This window comes from Neovison vison, chromosome 7 (assembly GCF_020171115.1).
Source record: "Neovison vison isolate M4711 chromosome 7, ASM_NN_V1, whole genome shotgun sequence".
In the NCBI taxonomy this organism is placed as follows: domain Eukaryota; kingdom Metazoa; phylum Chordata; class Mammalia; order Carnivora; family Mustelidae; genus Neogale; species Neogale vison.
Window position 1 is genome coordinate 18,057,199 of NC_058097.1, and position 9,539 is coordinate 18,066,737.

The window sequence follows — 9,539 nt, forward strand, 5'->3', positions numbered from 1 at the left end:
TCAAGAGTTATATGCTCTACTGATTGAGCCCGCCAGGTGCCCTGAAAATCTCCACTTTTTTAAAAAGATTTTTTAAAAAATGTATTTATTTGACAGACAGAGGTCACAAGGAGGCAGAGAGGCAGGCAGAGAGGGAAGGGGAAGCAGGCTCCCTGCTGAGCCGGATGCGGGGCTCGATTCCAGGACCCTGGGATCACAACCTGAGCTGAAGGCAGAGGCTTTAACCCACTGAACCACCCAGGTACCCCGAAAATCTCCACTTTAATGGATGAATCCCTCATCCTTCCTAGCCACTCTGTTCTGCGTGTGGCCGTGTCTCTGCATGGTCACAACTGGCACCTAGGCCTGGTCCACCATCTTTTCTGGCCTCCCTGCCTCCACCTTTATTCCCTACAGTTGTTCTCTGCCTAATAGCTCAGATGATCTTCTAAATCATAAATCAGGTTGCGCTGCTTCACCATTGCCCTCAGGGTAAGTCCAGACCCCACAGCGGAGCCTCTAAGACTTGGGAGGTCTGGGCTCTGATGGCCTCACCTCTCATCTCCCGTGCACCCTGCTCCTCGCTGCTCTGGTTCCACTGGGCCATTCTACCTGTGGCTCCCTGAGCGTGGTTCCCACACTCTGGCCTGTCTCTTCTTCCAGCTTCCCTTCTACTTGGGTTGCTCCTCCCTCTTATCTACTCGGAAAAGGATTCAGTAGTCACCTCCTCCATGAAATCTGCATCCTCTGGCTTCCCATTCAACCCTTCTGAGCACCCATTACTTCCAACAGTCCTTGTCTGTGACCAGGCTTGGCTCCCCGCCCTGTGACTCCCGGGGCCAAGCATGGATGGGGCGGCAGTGACCAGATGGGACACCCGAGGCTTCGGCTGGCCCCCTCCCCTTGCCCAGGCACCTTGAAGGAGGGATGGTAGCTGAGGTCTGCGGGGTATTGGGAGGCCTCTCCAGCTTCTCCCTAACAACCGTGAACCAGGTGAGGAAGGACAGAGCTGAAACCCATTTCACAGAGGAGCCACTTGAGGCTCAGGGAAGGCAGAGCTTTTCCATGGTCCTGTGCTTAGGAAGGGGCAGAGTCTGAGCTCCGGCTCAGCTCAGAGTCCTCATCAGTTGTGCTCTGAGTCTGCCACGCTTCCCTGAGCACATGCCCAGCCTAGCGCCAGGCTGGGAGCTGGGGCGGGGCACGGAACCATTGCCATTTCTAACCATGAGCACCATGAGTCCACATTCCTGAAGGGACAGGCTCTGGCCTGAGAAAAGTCCCTCTACTAAAAGGCAGAGGGTGGTGACAACCACAGCGAACCCCAGGTCCTCGTGTAGGGTATAGCTCGTTCCACTTTGGGAAGTAAAGCAGTTCAAATCCCCAAACCCAGAAAAATGGAGGCTTCCCTCAGCCTGCCCCACAGCCTCCATGGCTACAGCTCTCTGGTACGCAACTTCACTCCCCAAAAAGGGGGAGAGAGTCTGTGAGTGGTGGGGGCAGGTGATGGCTCAAGAGGGAGGACGGAGGGGCTTGTGGGTCTGTGTGTACCTGCTACTAACCTCCACTCCCCTGCAGCCCCAGACCGGGCTCTACTTCCCATTGCGTCGGTCAATGGCAGGCCAGGGTTGCTGCTCCACGTTCAAGTCCCGGCTTTACCACCCTCAACTCCTGGTTCCCGGAGCCACTTCTCAACAACAAGCCACTTCCGATGCTTGTTTTAACTGAACCCATCCATTCAGCCAGCAAAACTGCAAGTTGAAGATGGGCTCCGTCTCATTCATCATCAATACAATGCACATATAAAGGGCAACAAAAGCCCCCCCATTTTTTGCCTCTGAGATAGGCAGTGAGGGACGATGTGTGAGTGGACACTCTCGAGAGAGTGGGAATTGGTTTGAGGGTTTAAGAGTAGTTTTTTCAGTATGTTTCAGGATGTCAGATCCACTTCAAGAAATTCATCCCTAAGAAAGAGTTGTACAGGCAAGAAAAGATCTGTGCCTGAGGACGCTGATGACTGGCTTGCTTGCCAGGGGTAAAGGGACAGCGCAGTCCTCGTGACCATCAGTGGGCGACAGAATGCTGGAGGCGCATGTAAGCCCGGACAAGCTCTGTGGCCACTGAAGATGGAAGTCAGGCACAGATCAAACACCTCTTAGGTACCTGGCAACGTTCTGGGTGCTGAGGACACAGTGGCAGACCAGACAGGCAAGGTCTCTGCTCTCAAGTTTACATTCCAGCCAAAGAAGACCGATCATCAAGTTAGCACCTAAGTACAATGACTTCAGAGAGAGGGGAAGGAACTGGAAAAAACAACCAGGGTTGATGTGACGTTGAGGGATGGGGCTGAGGGACACCTTTAGTCAAGGTGCTCAGGGAAGGCCTCTTTGAGCCGAGAACTGAATGACAAGAAGGAAAACAGTCATGGAATGATCCAGAGAAAGGATATTCCAGGCCAAGGGAACAGCAGGGCAACGGGTCGGAGGTGGCAGTGAGCTTGCTGTGTGTAAGTCACATGGGCTGCAGCAGAGGGAGAGGAGGTCTGAGAGGCGGCAGGCGCCAGTCAGGGTAGGGTAGGGAGTGAGGGCTCTCTGTCTCTCCACAGGGAAAGGTGCTCCACACAATAAACACGGAGGAGTGAGGAGAGCACCAGAACAGCTGCCTGCTCTCCAGTCACAAAAGTCTCCTCAGGACAAATCTGCCTCCACTGGCCCGGAGAGCTGTCAGTGGCCATCACCTCTGGGCATTGTAAATTCACTTGGTCTTATTTTTTTTTTTTTTTTCTCCTTTCGGTTGGCAGTGAATGTGTCGCTGTTTTCAAAGACAGCATGGCTCCCACTTCTTGAGGCAATTCCAGGCCAGCCGCTGCACCTAGTAGGCATCTTTCTAGCCCAGGGTTGCCAGGCTCCACAGGTGACTTCCCTGGGGCCTCTGCCCCAGGGAGGCTGGGATTTCTGCTATTGCCCCCAGTGATCCAGCTTCGGCCTCTGGGGGGCCTGTGAGCCGAGCTGTGCTGGGGTGTGGGGTGACTGTGTCCCACAGGCTGGGCCAGGCCTCCTTCCTTCCTTCCTGACTCTGTTCTCCCAAAGGACAAGTAGGGAGGGACGTCCACGCCTCTCCCAGGTCATGGGATGAGCTGTTCCCCTGGGACCCTTTCAGGCCAGGCCCCTTGCCAAAGGCTACATTGAGTGATGTGTAGTTTATTTTGAGTACCTACCACTAGCAGAACTGTTCTGACAGATCCGGAGGGCACTGTAGTGGGGAAAGTTCTAGTCACCCTGTATGTGGTCATATCCCTCCACCCATCAGAAGAGGATCCTCCGGTGGAGGATGGGGGAACTGACCCCCACCTTGCCCCATTTGAGCCTACGAAGTGCAGTATTGGTCTTTGGCGCCACCGTGTGGGAACCATCCACACTGCAGCCACGCATTCCACAAAATACTGCCCAGCTCCGGGAGGCAACCCGCCTTGCCCCAAGTTTCTGCGGATGGGTAGCTCCTGGAGTGTGCAGTGCACGATCTGTTCAGCCTTATGCAGTGGCAGCTCTCCTCACACTCAGACCCAGTGGCATATCACAGTCACTGGGAACCCCAGCACCACCATTAAAACATCCTCCACTCTCTGAAGCCTCTTTGCAAATGCTCCCTGACCCTCCACTTTCCAGTTACTCTCCTCCTTGGACGTGTTCCAAGTGTGCTGAATATACACAACCCTCCCTCTCTTCTGAAACTCCCTCTGGCTTGTAGGACTGCTCTTCTTGGATTTCTAGCTGCATCTCTGGCTGTTTCTCTTCATGTCGCTTGGTAAGGTGTTGGGCTCCCTTCTCTCACCCTTAATATTTTTCTCCAAGCCATCCTGACAACTTCCAGGGCCTTCTTCCCATCCCCACAGTGATGCCTTGGGCCTCAGCACCACCCCCCCAACCTCTCATTCCATTTACCCCCGAAGCTGACCCTTGGGCAACCCAAACTCGCTGTGTCAAGTCCATTCCATGTCCTCTCCTCAGAACTGTTCCCCCTCTAGGGTTCTCAGGTTAGTCTGGGTAGCCTTTTCCCTGACCACCCCCATCAGCCACGAGGTCTGTCCTGTCCCCCCGACCCCCTCAACCAGAGCACCCACCCATGCCTCCTTCCTGGCCTCTTTAGTGTCCTTGGTTTCACCCAGCCTGATCCATTCTCCACAGCGCAGCTGATGGCCTCTGCATACTGGACCCTGTTCCTTCCCACTTCCCCACTGGTCCTTCTTCTCTGGTCAGTTCCTCCCCAGGAGGTCCTGGCTCCAGTTATCCTGAACTTTGCTCCCTGAATACAGCCTGCTTCCCATGCCTCTACAGCTGTCCTGGGCATCTTTTTCCTCTTTCCTTCATTGGGCCGACTCCTGCCTACCCTTAAGCCTCAGCTCAGACATCAGCTTCCTCTGGAACGCCTTCCCTGGACTCCAGGTGAGTTCAGGAGCCTCTTGGTCATGCTTACAATGCCCATGCTGCTCCCTCCACAGCCTTGTCTGCCTCCGCTTCTGCAAGGCACAACCGCTCCTGCACGCGCTGCACACACCAAGGCCAGACCCAGGTCCAGTCACTCTGCCTGACTCTCAGACTCAAAGGTCCTAGATCTCAAAAGTTATCAAGTACACCACAGTGAACCAGCTGCCAGGCTCGGATGGGACCCGAGGCTCTTACCTTCCCCTCTGGAGCTCCCGTGTTCCCTCAGATGCCATTGTGAGCCGAGTCAGGATCCTTGAGAGCCCATGGAGCTGGATAGGCAGAAAACTGGCAGGTTCATGGCGTGGGGGGAAGCAGCCATCAGCCTGGGCCCTTGAGAGCCCAGGGTGCTAGTAGGCACTGTCACAGCAAGGGGACTGGCGCGCAGGTGACTCCAGGCCAGCACATCTGCTGAAAGGCACGAATGAGTTTCCTTTCTCCCCCGGAGCTGTGCAGCGGGAGTGTGGCTTGGACGTCAAGCAGGGAGGGCCCGAATTCCTGAAGGGTGGTGGTGGCAGCTGTTAGGTTCCTGGGGTTAATTATCTCCAACGTCACACAGAAGAGAATGTGCTGAGGTGGGACCTCCTCCGCCCAGTCTTGGCTTCTCAGGGCATGGGTCTCTCCAGAACTCATGATGCTCCCCATTTGACGAAGTCTGAAGACCAGCTCTGTCTGCCTGTGGACCTCAGCTACCTTACCGTACCCCAGACCCAAGGGACTGACTTTTCCCTGAGATGTTGGGGTGGGGGCGGTTTCCCAGCTCTGGGCCTCTGCCTTTGATGTGCCCTCTGCCTGCTCCATGCCTGGGCCCAGCTATTTGGTCAGGGAGCTCAGTAAACACTGGTGAATTGAATTACCCTGTAAATAAACAGAAAGTGCCAAATAGGTTGCCTGGCACTTAGGAGATGCAACCCCCCCCCCAAACTTTGTAAGCAAACAGATTACCCAAAATGGACAAAGAGAAGGGATCCGTCCAGTCTTTTCTTGTGGCTCTGCTCCCAAACCAATCTTTCACTTCTTCCTAACAGCCCTGCTCTCTCCATCCCAGGCCCCCCATGGCAATTCAGCCTGTCCTTTTTGGTATCTGGACAATCTACCCGAGGTGTCAAGAACCCTTCTAGGAGGGGTGCCTGGGTGGCTCAGTTGGTTAAGCGTCTGCCTTCGGCTCAGGTCATGATCCCAAGGGTCCTGGGATCGAGCCTCCCATCCGGCTCCCTGCTTGGGGGAGAGCTTGCTTTTCCCTCTCCTTCTGCCTGCCGCTCTGCCTACTTGTGCTTGCTGTCAAATAAATAAATAAAATCTTAAAAAAAAAAAAAAAGCAGCAGCAGCAGCCTTTTAGGATCCCCACAGTGGCCTCGGGCCCCTGAGGCTTCTTAGTTGTCACTTGGCATAAGTGCGTGGGATTACTTGCTAAGGGGCCTAAAGCGCTCACTTCTCCATGTCCAGCGCCCAGCACAGGAACTGGATGGATGCTCTGTAAGTATCTGTTGCGTTAGGAAAGACTGCAGGCCCCGGAACACTGGGGTGTTTTCTCCCTCTCTGAAGCTGCCTGCATCATTTGCTCATCCGTGGTTATTCCAAGTGCCCAGAGGCACAGGCTCCCACACCTGAGCTCTGTCTGGTTCCTTGCTGTTTCTGTCATCACTCTCGCTCTTGTTTTTCCCTCCAGTTCCCCCAGGAGCAGAGAGGCTTGACAGTTTCACACTAAAGCTGAAAACTTCGCCTAAGATCCCTCTTGCTTATTTCCTGGAATCTGCTTTCCACCTCTCTTGGCTTATACAGCCAGTGACTCACTGGGCCAGGAGTGTCTTCTCCGCAGGGATTTCTTGCAGGAAACGTGAGAGGAGCTGGTGACATCGTCTTTCACCCCACCCCCTCTCAGTCTTGGCTTTTCCTATCTAGAAGGCCAGATTTGTTGTACCACGTGAGGCGGCAGAATTGCTATTTTTTCCCCCTGACACTGGCAGCCCTTATTAAATCAGGGCCCTGAACTTCAGGGGCTCACCCCAGAGTGTTTGCAGGCTTCTAACACCCCCCAAATTACCTCTTGTTTCCTTGCTAAGCTTCCGCATTATGACAACCTCTGCCTCTCCCTGGAAATCTAGAAAACCATAGGAATACAGCTAACGTGCTTTCGAGATGCCAAGCCTTCTCACCCTTCCTAGCCCCCAGAAATCACACATGCACATACTTTCTAATTTGCAATACTTTTTAAAAATTTCCAATGCAAATTATAGAGTCTGCTGCCCACACAAAAGCAGCCTTCACATCGGCTGTCCCTGGCAGGAGGTTTTTCACACGGAACAGGAGGGGAACCGTTGGCACCCACGCGGTCAGATGAGCTGAGGGTGTGAGCGTGCATGTCCGTGTCAACTCTGAGAGACTCTGGAGCAGCTGGGCTTGGGGAGGTGGGATTTTAGGGACTGTGATGCAACTGGATGAATGGGGGTAGCATCTGGCTAGAGGCGTGCAACAGCTGCAGGTGTTTGAAGGCAAGGTGTGTATTTGTGTGTGACAACCTGAGGGTTGTCAAAGCTACTTGCTTAAATTAAAAAACACTTTGTAGATGAGTCCGTGAAACAAAGCAGAAGGATGGCTTGTAGGTAGTGAATTAACCAGATTTCCCTGAAGTTTGAAGAACAATTCTGGAGGAGCCCAGTAATACCACCACCAGCATCAATAACACACGGGAACAACAGCCATCAGTTTTGAATACTTAGCATGTACCACAGACATGCACACGTGTCACACATGCACACACACACAGGTAGCATGGCATACCCAAGTCAAGACAGTCTGATCTTCTGTGGGTTCTCTGTTCTGTAATGGCCTTGGAACCTTTTGCTCAGGACCTATTCTGTGGGTTTCAGGGTAAAATAAAAATGCATAGCATCTTGTTCAAAACTATGACAGCAGGGCGCCTGGGTAGCTCAGTGGGTTAAAGCCTCTGCCTTAGGCTCGGGTCATGATCCCAAGGTCCTGGGATCGAGCCCTGGATCGGGCTCTCTGCTCGGCAGGGAGCCTGGTTCCTCCTCTCTCTCTGCCTGCCTCTCTGCCTACTTGTGGTCTCTGTCTGTCAAATAAAGAAAGAAAAATCTTAAAAAAAAAAAAAAAAAAAAAAGACACACATGTTGGGCCCCGTTGAGCACAGGGCTCCACGTGAGGACACAGCTCTCAGGCCCGTGAAGCAGAGCCCCCTGCTCTCACCTCCGAATGACCACGCGCACTGCTCAAACTTCTGTCCAGTGGGAAGACATCCCCCCAAGGCTGGGACTGTAATGTGAGAGCAGTTCAATTTCAGTGTATCTCTTACACACCAACACAAAGCATCCTTCAGCGGAGCCTGAGCTTTGTCCCTCTCTGTTAGCCACTTGCTGGGGACTGCACGTAACGCATGGGTGGGAGCTGAGTGACAGCCATCAGAGCGACAGCATTAGCGGATGCTGAGGCTTGAGCCCGTTTATGCAGACAACTTATACTATTTGGGCCTGGCAAGGCTTGGTCTGGGATAAATAAGAGAGCAAATGGCTGGACAAAGATATAGCAAGCTACCAGTGAGGGCTGGAAAGCTGCACATGCCAGAGCAATCACAGAAAACTGAACTTCCAGGGAATGGCTGTGACCCAAGCTAAGGAGGGAAATCCATCTGGATAAAAGGACCGTGCCCTGGGAAGTCATAATCATAATCATAGCTGTGTACAGATCTAGCAAGAGACCTTCAAAAGAGTTAAGGAAAAAAATGACAGGAAAGGGGAAAACTTGAGTCATCTATAATAATTGCCCAATATTTTCCCACCCCACTTCCATCGGTGGAGAAAATAGCCAGACTGCATAATGAGAAAATGCATAGAAAAAATGCAAGAAAAACGCTGTCGATGACCTTGCCTGTGGCTGACATTGACAGAACACGTAATCCAACAGGGGCACCCCCCATTCTTTTCTAGCAGGTGTGGCACCTTCACCATGAGAGACCATGTGCCTGCCCACCAAACAATAGTAATAAAATTTAAAGAACGTATAGAGTATGTTCTTTGACTATCACAGAAGGCAATTAAAAGAAATAGCAAAGGGGCACCTGGGTGGCTCAGTGGGTTAAAGCCTCTGCCTTCAGCTCAGGTCATGATCCCAGGACCCTGGGATCTAGCCCCGCATCGAGCTCTCTGCTCAGCAAGGAGCCTGCTTCCTCCTCTCTCTGCCTGCCTCTCTGCCTACTTGTGATCTCTGTCTATCAAATAAATAAAATCTTAAAAAAAAATAAAAGAAATAACAAAGAGATACACAGAAAAATCTCAGATATTTGGAAATTATACAACACACATCTAAAGAATTGAGAGAAAACATTCTGAATGGAATGATTAAACTAAATATATCAAAAGCTTGTGGGATACACTGAAGCAGTAGTTAAAGGGAAACTTAGAGTTTAAAACACTTACGTTATAGAAAAGAAAAATGGGAAGTGGGGGGTTAGTTCGACATTCTCAAGCCTTTGTGGTTACCAGAGTCTGAACCTTGCAGGGTAAAGGCCTCCTCCTCCTGATCTCCCTGCCTACAGGCTCTCCCATCCCTTCCAGACAGTAGCCCAGAATACTGTTGCAACACACACATCCGATTGTGTCTCCCTGGGTCTGAACCCTCTTGTGGCCCCTCACTGCTTCAGGACAAAATTCAAAATGGACCTGGCCAGCTGGCCTTTTGTGACCTTTACTTCTGATGTCACACCCTGTCTGCCACTGTCCTACCACCAGCTTTCCGAATTGTCTCTTGAAACATGAGTTTTTCTCTCTTTTCTGTCTCTTTTCTGCCTTAGAACTAGGGGTCAGATAAAATGCAGGACTCCCAGTTAACTTGAATTTCAGAGAAGTAATGAATAACTTTTTTAGAAAAGATTTTATTTGCCAGAGAGAGAGGGAGCAAGCGCAAGCAAGGGGAGCAGCAGGAAGAGGGCAAAGCAGGCTGCCCGCCGAGCAGGGAGCCTGATGTGGGACTCGATCCCAGGACCCTAGGATCATGACTGCAGCCGAAGGCAGACGCTTAACTGACTGAGCCACCCAGGTGTCCCATGAATGACTTTTTAATATGAGC